The sequence below is a fragment of the Oncorhynchus mykiss genome, chromosome 12, assembly GCF_057628025.1.
Source record: "Oncorhynchus mykiss isolate SJ-2025 chromosome 12, ASM5762802v1, whole genome shotgun sequence".
In the NCBI taxonomy this organism is placed as follows: Eukaryota; Metazoa; Chordata; class Actinopteri; order Salmoniformes; family Salmonidae; genus Oncorhynchus; species Oncorhynchus mykiss.
In genome coordinates, this window is record NC_143033.1 from 102037 (window position 1) to 111943 (window position 9907).

The window sequence follows — 9907 nt, forward strand, 5'->3', positions numbered from 1 at the left end:
ATATCTATAACTGTTCTGAAAGGCCCCAGAGTCTGCAACACCACTATGCAAGGGGCACCACCAAGCAAGCGGCTCCATGAAATCCAAGGAGCTCTCCAAACAGGTCAAGGACAACGTTTTGGAGAAGTACAGATCCGGGTTATAAAAAAATATCAGAAACTTTGAACATCCCACGGAGCACCATTAAATCCTTTGTTAAAAAATGGAAAGAATATGGCACAGCAAACCTGCCATGAGAGGTCTACCCACCAAAACTCATGGACCAGGCAAGGAGGGCATTAATCAGAGAGGCAACAAAGAGACCAAAGATAACCCTGAAGGAGCTGCAAAGATTGACAGTGGAGATTGGACTATCTGTCCATAGGACCACTTTAAGCCATACACTCCACAGAGCTGGACCCTATGGAGAGTGGCCAGAAAAAAGACATTGCTAATAGAAAAAAATAAGCAAACATGCTTGGTGTTTGCCAAAATATTGAAGGTCAGATGAGACTAAAATTGAGATTTTTCTCCATCAAGGAAAGCGCTATGTCTGGTGCAAACCCAACACCTCGCATCACCCAGAGAACACCATCCCCACAGTGAAGCATGGTGGTGGCAGCATCATGCTGAGGGGATGTTTATCATCAGCAGGGACTGGGAAACTGGTCAAAATTGAAGGAATGACAGCATTAAATACAGGGCAATTCTTCAGGGAAACCTGTTTCAGTCTTCCAGAGATTTGAGACTGGGACAGGTTTACCTTCCAGCAGACAATGACCCTGAGCATACTGCTAAAACAACACTTTAGTGGTTTATGGGGAAACATTTAAATGGCTTGGAATGGCCTGGTCAAAACCCAGACCTCAGTCCAAATGAGAATCTGTGGTGTGACTTAAAGATTACTGTACACCAGCGGAGCCCATCCAACTTGAAGGAGCTGGAGCAGTTTAGCCTTGAAGAATGTGTACAAATCCCAGTGGCTAGTGTTAGTGTTCAAATACTGGAGAGTTGAGACCAAATCACGGACGCTGGACAGAGTGGATTTCAGTTGTAACAAAAGACAGTTTTAATGAGTCTGAGATATCTTGTCCCGCAGTTTTACGTGCACGGACCTAGTTCACATAACTCGGCAAGGAGCCAGGTGAAAAAGAGAGCCTATACAACGGTTACATTCATTTTTATACATAGAATAAAGTAGGTGGAGTCTTGTCGTTTCGGTCTTCTTGACTGGTCGGAGGGTTGGAGGCGGGCCTTGCTCTAGCCAGAGCAGAAGCCCCATTGGTGCACAGCAGAGCCTTATCCTGAGCATCCGACCAATAGAGGGGGTCAGTCTTGTGGCTGGGTGTATGTGTTCTTACGACGGAATGTCTTTGTTTATATGAGCTATGTGTATCAATACTTATATAACAAATCCCTCTCTTCACGTCTATTAGACGTGAAAACTATAGCAGAAAGGTGGCGGTTGCAATCGTGGGTATACATAAGGTGGTGCTCCTAACCTTGTCTGGTTTGCATGGTGGGTCTGTAGGTGTAGTGCTACGTTTGGGACGGGAGTGATTGGAGGGAGTGATATCAGGAAAGGAGTTAGGGACATGTGTAGGGGTTGGTGTACGTGATGTGGCAGGGTGAAATAGTTGTTCAATTAACCATGTGAAAGTCCTAGGGTTACTCCAAATATCAGTAGGAATATCACAAATAAGGGACCAGATATCCCCAGCCTCACCCAGAGAGGGAGAAATTTCCCTCTAACTGGGTGAGGTTCCCTTCTCAGGGGAGGCGGAGTTTGATGCCGCATCACCTGAGGAAGGAGAGTCTTCATTTGGAATCGAATTTAGGCCGCTCAAATCAGCTCTGACTTCAGTCAGTGTTCTAGAAGGAATTGGGGCTGGGGTGCAATGTGTAAGGCGGTGCCAAGGTGTGCCTGATTTACCTTTGACCTGGACTGAGTGTGAAGTAACCTCCTTCACTTCGTACGGTCCAGTCCACCTGGGTTCCAGCCACTTTCTCTTGTGGACTGTAACCCTCACCCCGTCACCAACCTTTACCTTCAGTAGTGGCGTGTCCCCCGGCAGCTCCCCCTCCTGGACCTTGTGAACCTGGGTAGAGAGTGCTGCAGAGAGAACCGTCAGTTTTTTCACATAATTAGACATTACAATTTGTTGTACATCAAGGATGGGCATATGACCTCCCTCCCTTGGTGGACAATGCATGACTCTACCAGTCATTATCCCATGAGGCACATACTTTAGCTATCTTAGCTTTTGCTTTTGGTTTGACGTTCCACCAGATTTTGGGATTGGGGCCTGTACACAGATCCAAATCTGTGGGTTATGCCAAATCTTTCTTCCACCTGTCTCAGGTGTTTGTTAAATGTAAGCCATTTGTCAAATTTGATTTGTCTTGGGATGCCATACCTGGGTATTAGTTTGGTTTGTAGCCACTCAAAGACTGACCTAGCATCCTCCCCTTTTGTTAGTATTGCCTCTACCCATTTGGAGAACCTATCTACTATGACTAGAAGATAGAGTTTGCCTTTAGATACATTTTCGGGGCCCATGTCGGTGTAGTCTATACTAATATCCTGAAAACATGCATTAGGTATTACGTATGAGCCCATTGGTGTTCGATATGGTTTCTTTGGGTTGTGTCTGTCACAACCATTGCATTCGTCACAAAATAAATCATCGTCATAAAATAAGTCAGTCATATTTTTTATGTGAGGGTGCCACCAGATGTGCGAGGCCTTTTTGGAGGGTCTTTAGTTTGCCTTCGTGTGTGGGGCCATGTGTTTCTCATAAAAGTTCTGGGTCCATCAGTGTGGCCTGCTTCATGGGCATGGGCTGAGTCTGTATAGATATTCAGTCTTTCCTTTTCCTCTGATGAGGACCTGCGTCAATCCGATGATTTCAGCTAATTTGGCCGATGCTGGTTGAGGGATGATGGCTGATTGAAGGGTGACATGTGAACCGTCTGGGAGTTGCTGTTTCCTTCTTCTGCCGTGGGTGGTGGGCATTTTTATGGCCAGGGGATGGTGTTCCCAGTCATTCCCTGGAACTGCGGTTGGTTGTATGCGGGTTGCTGATGCATGGGTGGGGGTCCTGGTTGCTGATGTTCATACTGTTGAGGTCTATTTCCACCCCTTTCCTTCCCATATGGACCTCTCGTAGAGTTCCACTGGCGTTGTTGTGGTGTGAGTGGGTATGGACACTCTCGTGAGTAGTGCCCTGGAGTTCTACAGTTGAAACAAACCCCTCCTCTTGGATGGCCTGGTATCCATTGCGGCTGGTATGCAAATTGTGGTTGCGGGGGATACCAAGGCCCCGGGTTGGCTGGTTGAGGACCGGCCTGCTGTTGAATCATCTGGGAGATAGTCTGGGCCACTATTTGAGAGATTTCTGTTTTGGTGCCTGTCTCCTTCGTTTCTTCCGCCACCATCTGTTTCTTAGGTTTTTCTCCTTGTTGTGCTTCCTTCAATTGGAGTTTCAGGAGTTGTACCTGGAGGGACTGCACCTGGCTCTCAGCACCCCCTCTTTCCTTGTTGTGCTGGGTCACATGGTGGTGCACATGAGTGTTGAATTGGGTCAGAGGAAGTGCAATCAACCCTACCGTTCCTCTGAGTTTGGTTTTAACATCTCCAGGACATCCGTTGACCACCATTTCCTTCCACATGCTGAGTGTGGTATCAGTGTGATCGAATGGTTCTTCGTGGACCGATCTCCATGTGGTCTTAGCCCTGTCCAGGTATGCTGCAGGTTGCTCACCTGGGTTGATTGTAAAGGAGGATAAGGTGGCATGGTTTCTTTCTGTAGGGTATGCTCTCCGTAGAACTTCCCATAATCTGGTACGGAAGTGGTCTATGGGCAGTGTTGGGGCCCGCCATCCAAGGTCAGCTGCTGTCATGAGGGCCTCCATGGTTCCGTGGTCGGTGGCTCTTGCTAGAAGTGCTTTCATGTCTCCTAGGCAGAGTTGCAGGCCTGACGTAAGTGTCTGCAGTTGAAGTAGCCACGCTGAAGCTCCTCCATGTAGGCTAGGCATCTGTCCCATCAGTGTTGTTAAATCAGTCATTTTCCAGGGCTGGTACTCCACAGTGTGTGCATCACCTGGTGTCGGTCGCAGGGGGTACTGTCCTGCCATCTCCTGCTCTCGCTCTCTTCTATCAGCAATTCTGGAGGACCGACGGAGTGTTTCGGACCCCATTGATTCGGTAACTTTGGTTACTGTTCCTCTCATTATGCCTTCCACACGGTAGGCTCCCTCTCTGTTGTTATCTTGGTTAGCTATTAGCTATTATTATTAGCTATTGATGATTTCAGCAGCTCCTGCATCTTAGTCACGTTTGGAGCTCCCATCGGAGCTGGGGTGAGCACCATGTCAATTTCTTCTTCGTTTTCGATATCCATGTTCTGATGACAGTCCTCCCTATCCGTCTGATAGAAGTGGTTTGAATCTAATCTTGTTTGTAGGTGTCCTCTGGTTTCAGAGGTGAGAGAGTTCACAGAGGAGCATTGCGGCCTCCGTTCCTGGGGGAGGTCTCCTGCTCCTGGAATCCCAGTTTCGAACTGTTCACATACCATATGGCCAGCCATTATCCCCAGGGTAATTTCCCCTTTTAACTCCCCTTGGTCTATTCTCAGAACTGGAGCCTGTATTGTGGGAGGTGCCCTGGGCAGGAATGGGTTGTGTGACGGGCTCCGGTGATTTTGTCCCTTTGAGTATGGCGGGGGCTGAACTGCCTCCATTGTCAATTGTGGATATAGTGAGGGAGAAACGGCCACAGGGGGAGCCGTGGGCAAGTTCTCAGGCAGAGCTTTAACATCCCCCGACGCCACAATAGCCACGCACATCATGTCTGGTGTGTTTTTTGGTAGTACCCTCCTACTCTCCTGTATGGCCCATGTACCTATCTTGAGCTCCCCCTCCGCTCTCTCTCTCTCTCTTGTACCTACTTTTTTGAACCTGTGTATCTTGTTTCTCTCCGCCTCACTCGCTTTTGCATGCTCTACTGCATCCTCTAATTCTGTCTGCATATCTTGGAGTTTCCCCCCTGTAGGTGGTCCTCCGCTAAAATAACCTGCTTGTGTCCATCTTATCCGTAATCCTTTCCACACTTTCTCCACTTTCCCATACTGTTCTTTACCTCCCGCTCTATCAATCATACTCTGATCTAAATATTCATTGAATTTTAGTTTGGGCGTGGTAGCTGCAGACATTTTATCTAGTTCGTCTGATAATGTGTATAATGCGTTATTTAGGTATATTCAATCCTTACTATGTGGTGTTTATTTCTATCATTGTATGCTTAGCCTGTCCCTGGTCGAGACCAGGGATGTGCTGCTGTACTGGCAATGGCTTATCTCTTCCACCCCCACCCTCACATACAAAGGGGGTTATCAGTATGTGACGCCCGCCACGTGTGTATTTCTCCGGTATTTTATTTGAATTTGTTCAGCGATTCGTTTAGGTATTTTCTAGAAATGATTCGGCGATTTCCTTTTGGAACAATATATCAGTGAATATATGCGGTTCTATAACAATTTTCAGAGTAATTCTAGCTCTTTAGGAAATATAGATAGAATTTCTAGACAACTCAGAGTTGTTCAGTGAATTATTTAAATACTTTCTGTAAACCATTCGGTAAATTCCTTTATGAACTTATATCAGTAAATTCGAGCGATTCTATAGCAATTGTCAGAATAATTCTATATCTTTAGGAAATATGGATAGAATAGAAAAACCCAAAAATCAGTGTGTAGCTTTTAGCGTCTGTCAAACAAAGTCTGTACTAAGCTCGGCGGCTTATTTAAATACTTTCTAGAAACAATTCAGTAAGTTCCTTTATGAACTTATATCAGTAAATTCCAGCGATTCTATAGCAATTGTCAGAATAATTTTAAACTTTAGGCAATATCAACAGAAATGAAAAAAAGCGAAAATCAGTATTCCAGCCCGGCTGCTGTCAATCAAAGTTGCACGGCCATTCGATACTAAGGTGGCTTTGTCTACCAGCACGTGTGCCTAATAGCCCAGTTACGTATCCCAACCTACTCCGCGACAAACGTTTCTTTCAATTTAATTTCCCCCATCTCCAAATCATGGAATGTCAACTCTGGTTCATATTATGTTTATTGTTTGATGTGCAATAGCCACATCATTCCCGATCTCTGTCTTGTGGAAGGCCAAACTTACATATCCTATATCTATTCGACTACACCTCTAACATAACCAATTAAACAGTTTACAACTTATTCAATAGGATCTTTTACATGCAGATTCAGTCGATCTATTAATTAACTACACCTCTAAACACAACCAATTAAACAGTTTAGAACTTATTCAATAGGATCTTTTACATGCATACTACACTTCTAAAACACAACCAATTAAACAGTAAGCACTTATTTAATAGGATCTTTTACATGCATACTACACTTCTAATAATAGGCCAATTGATAAAAAATAAAAATACAAATAAAAAATAAAAACGAGCAAAACAAGATCTCCCCGATCAATGTCTTAGGTTCTTATGTAAAAATTTGGGCACCGATTCATACTCACGCCCAGTACTTTCTGATCAAAATTTGGTTTAGGCTATAATACAATATGGAGATTTCGATATAACGGGCTCTGCTCACCTTATATAGAGCGCTCCGATCAGATTTCCTGAGGCAAGATGAATGGCTGGGGAAGTCACTCTTCCGTCTGATTTTTTAGCCGTGATCAGTCTCGTCCTCTCACACTAACTTATAATAGATCGAATTCAAGAATAACCAAACTCTGCTACCAAGTTCTGTTAGTGTTCAGATTCTGGAGAGTTGAGACCAAATCACGGACGCTGGACAGAGTGGATTTCAGTTGTAACAAAAGACAGTTTTAATGAGTCTGAGATATCTTGTCCCGCAGTTTTACGTGCACGGACCTAGTTCACATAACTCGGCAAGGAGCCAGGTGAAAAAGAGAGCCTATACAACGGTTACATTCATTTTTATACATAGAATAAAGTAGGTGGAGTCTTGTCGTTTCGGTCTTCTTGACTGGTCGGAGGGTTGGAGGCGGGCCTTGCTCTAGCCAGAGCAGAAGCCCCATTGGTGCACAGCAGAGCCTTATCCTGAGCATCCGACCAATAGAGGGGGTCAGTCTTGTGGCTGGGTGTATGTGTTCTTACGACGGAATGTCTTTGTTTATATGAGCTATGTGTATGAATACTTATATAACACTAGATGTGCCAAGCTTATAGAGACATACCCCAAGAGACTTGCACCTGTAATTGCTGCAAAAGGTGGCTCTACAAAGTATTGACTTTGGGGTGGGGGTGGCAGGGGGGTGAATAGTTATGCACACTCAAGTATTCTGTTTTTTGGTCTTATTTCTTGCTTGTTTCTAAATAAAACATATTTTGCATTTTCAAAATGATAGGCATGTTATGTTTATCTAATGATACAAACCCCTAAAAAATGTATTTTAATTCCAGGTTGTAAGGCAACAAAATAGGAAAAATAGGAGTAGGAGTAGTAGGAGTAGTAGGAGAAAATCCAAAGAAAAACCAACAAATGTATTTTTGAGACACCATGCTCAAAAATATGGGTCCTATGCAATTCCAACTCCCAGATTGCAATTCCTATGGCTTCTACTAGATGTCAACAGTCTTTGTTCAAGGTTTCAGGTTTGTTTCTTCCAAAACAAGGAAGAATTTTGAGTTTTGGTACTGGGAGTCACAGTTGGAAATCAGTTTGTGGGGCGCTCGACGAAGAGGACGTACACTTGCTAATTTTACATTTCTATTGAACATACTTATATTATAGTTATAAATATAGTTTAGTCCCACAGACGGGACGTCTAGCCCTAAATAATTATAACAGAGGTGCATACAACACACAACCTCTCATAAATACAAGCAGTGATGAAGTCAATCTATCCTCCACTTTGAGCCAGGAGAGATTGACATGCATATGATTAATATTAGCTCTCGGTGTACATCCAACAGCCAGCCGTGCTGCCCTGTTCTGAAAAGAATTATATTTTCCAAAGTCCTTTTTGGTGGCACCTGACCCCACGACTGAACAGTAGTCCAGGTGCGACAAAACTAGGGCCTGTAGGACCTGCCTTGTTGACAGTGTTGTTAAGAAGGTAGAGCAACACCTTATCATAGACATACAGTGCCTTGCGAAAGTATTCGGCCCCCTTGAACTTTGTGACCTTTTGCCACATTTCAGGCTTCAAACATAAAGATATAAAACTGTATTTTTTTTTGTGAAGAATCAACAACAAGTGGGACACAATCATGAAGTGGAATGACATTTATTGGATATTTCAAACTTTTTTTAACAAAAACTGAAACATTGGGTGTTTAATCAAAAACTGAAACATTGGGCGTGCAAAAAATTCGCAAGGCACTGTACATTTTGCCAGCAGCAAACTATGATCAATAATGTCAAAGGCTACACTGAAGTCTAACAAAACAGCCCCCAAAATATTTTTCTCATCAATTTCTCTCAGCCAATCGTCAGTCATTTGGGTAAGTGCTGTGCTCGTTGAATGTCCTTCTCTATAAGTATGCTGGAAGTTTGTTGTCAATTTGTTTACTGTAAAATAGCATTGTATCTGGTCAAAAACTATATTTTTCTAAAAGATTACTAAGGGTTGGTAACAGGCTGATTGGTCAGCTATTTGAGCCACTATGGTGGGCTATACTATTCTTAGGTAGCGGAATGACTCTTGCTTCACTCCAAGCCTGGGGGCACACACATTCTAGTAGGCTTAAACTGAAGAAGTGGCAAATAGGAATGGCAACGTTGTCCGCTATTATCCTCAGAAATATTTCATCCAGATTGTCAGACCCCGGTGGCTTGTCATTGTTGATAGACAACAAAACTTTTCTCGCCTCTTCCACACTAATTTTACATAATTTAAAATTACAATGCTTGTCTTTCATAATTTGGTCATGCTCTTGAAGCATGTGGTAACAGCAGACTGGGATTGGGATTGATTGAATATGTCTGTAAACACACCAGCCAGCTGGTCTGCGCATGCTCTGAGGAATTGGCTGGGGATGCCGTCTGGGCCGGCAGCCTTGCGAGGGTTAAGACGTTTAAATGTTTTACTCATGTTGGCTGCAGTGAAGGAGAGTCAGCAGGTTTTGGTAGCAGGCTGTGTCAGTGGCACACTGTATTGTCCTCAAAGCGAGCAAAGGAGTTGTTTAGTTGGTCAGGGAGCAAGACATCAGTGTCCGTGACGGGGCTGGTTTTCTTTTTGTAATCCGTGATTGACTGTAGACCCTGCCACATACCTCTTGTGTCTGTCTATACTGACGCTTAGCTTGTTTGATTGCCTTGCGGAGGGAATAGCTACTCTGTTTGTATTCGGTCATGTTTCCGGTCGCTTTGCCATGATTAAAAGCAGTGGTTCGCACTTTCAGTTTTGCACGAATGCTGTCATCAATCCACGGTTTCTGGTTGGGGAATGTTTTAATAGACGCTGTGGGTACAACATCACCGATGCACTTGCTAATAAACTCGCTCACCCAATCAGCGTATTCACCAATGTTATTGTCAAATGCTATACGGGACATATCCCAGTCCACGTGATCGACGCAATCTTGAAGCGTGGAATCCGATTGGTCGGACCAGCGTTGAACAGACCACTTGGGCTTCCTGTTTTAGTTTCTGTCTATATGCTGGGAGCAACAAAATGGAGTGGTGGTCAGATTTTCCGAAAGGAGGGCGGTGGAGGGCTTTATATGCATTGCGGACGTTAGAATAACAATGATCCAGGGTTTTGCCAACCTTGTTTTCAGATTAGCCTTGTTAAAATCCCCAGCTACAATGAATGCAGCCTCAGGATATGTGGTTTCAAGTTTACATAGTCCAATGAAGTTCTTTCAGGGCCGTCGAGGTGTCTGCTTGGGGGGATATACACAGCTGTGATTTTA

General features: G+C 44.2%; 1 long non-coding RNA gene across 1 annotated transcript; it reads right to left on the reverse strand.

The window, feature by feature from the left end:
- Nucleotides 1–1024: 1024 nt before the first annotated feature.
- LOC149979050 (uncharacterized) lies at nucleotides 1025–6772 on the reverse strand. The gene is made up of 2 exons (XR_016484786.1): nucleotides 6615–6772; nucleotides 1025–2092 (listed from the first exon to the last, which is right to left on the reverse strand). It is a non-coding gene; the product is annotated as an uncharacterized LOC149979050 (long non-coding RNA).
- Between the last annotated feature and the right edge of the window lie 3135 nt (nucleotides 6773–9907).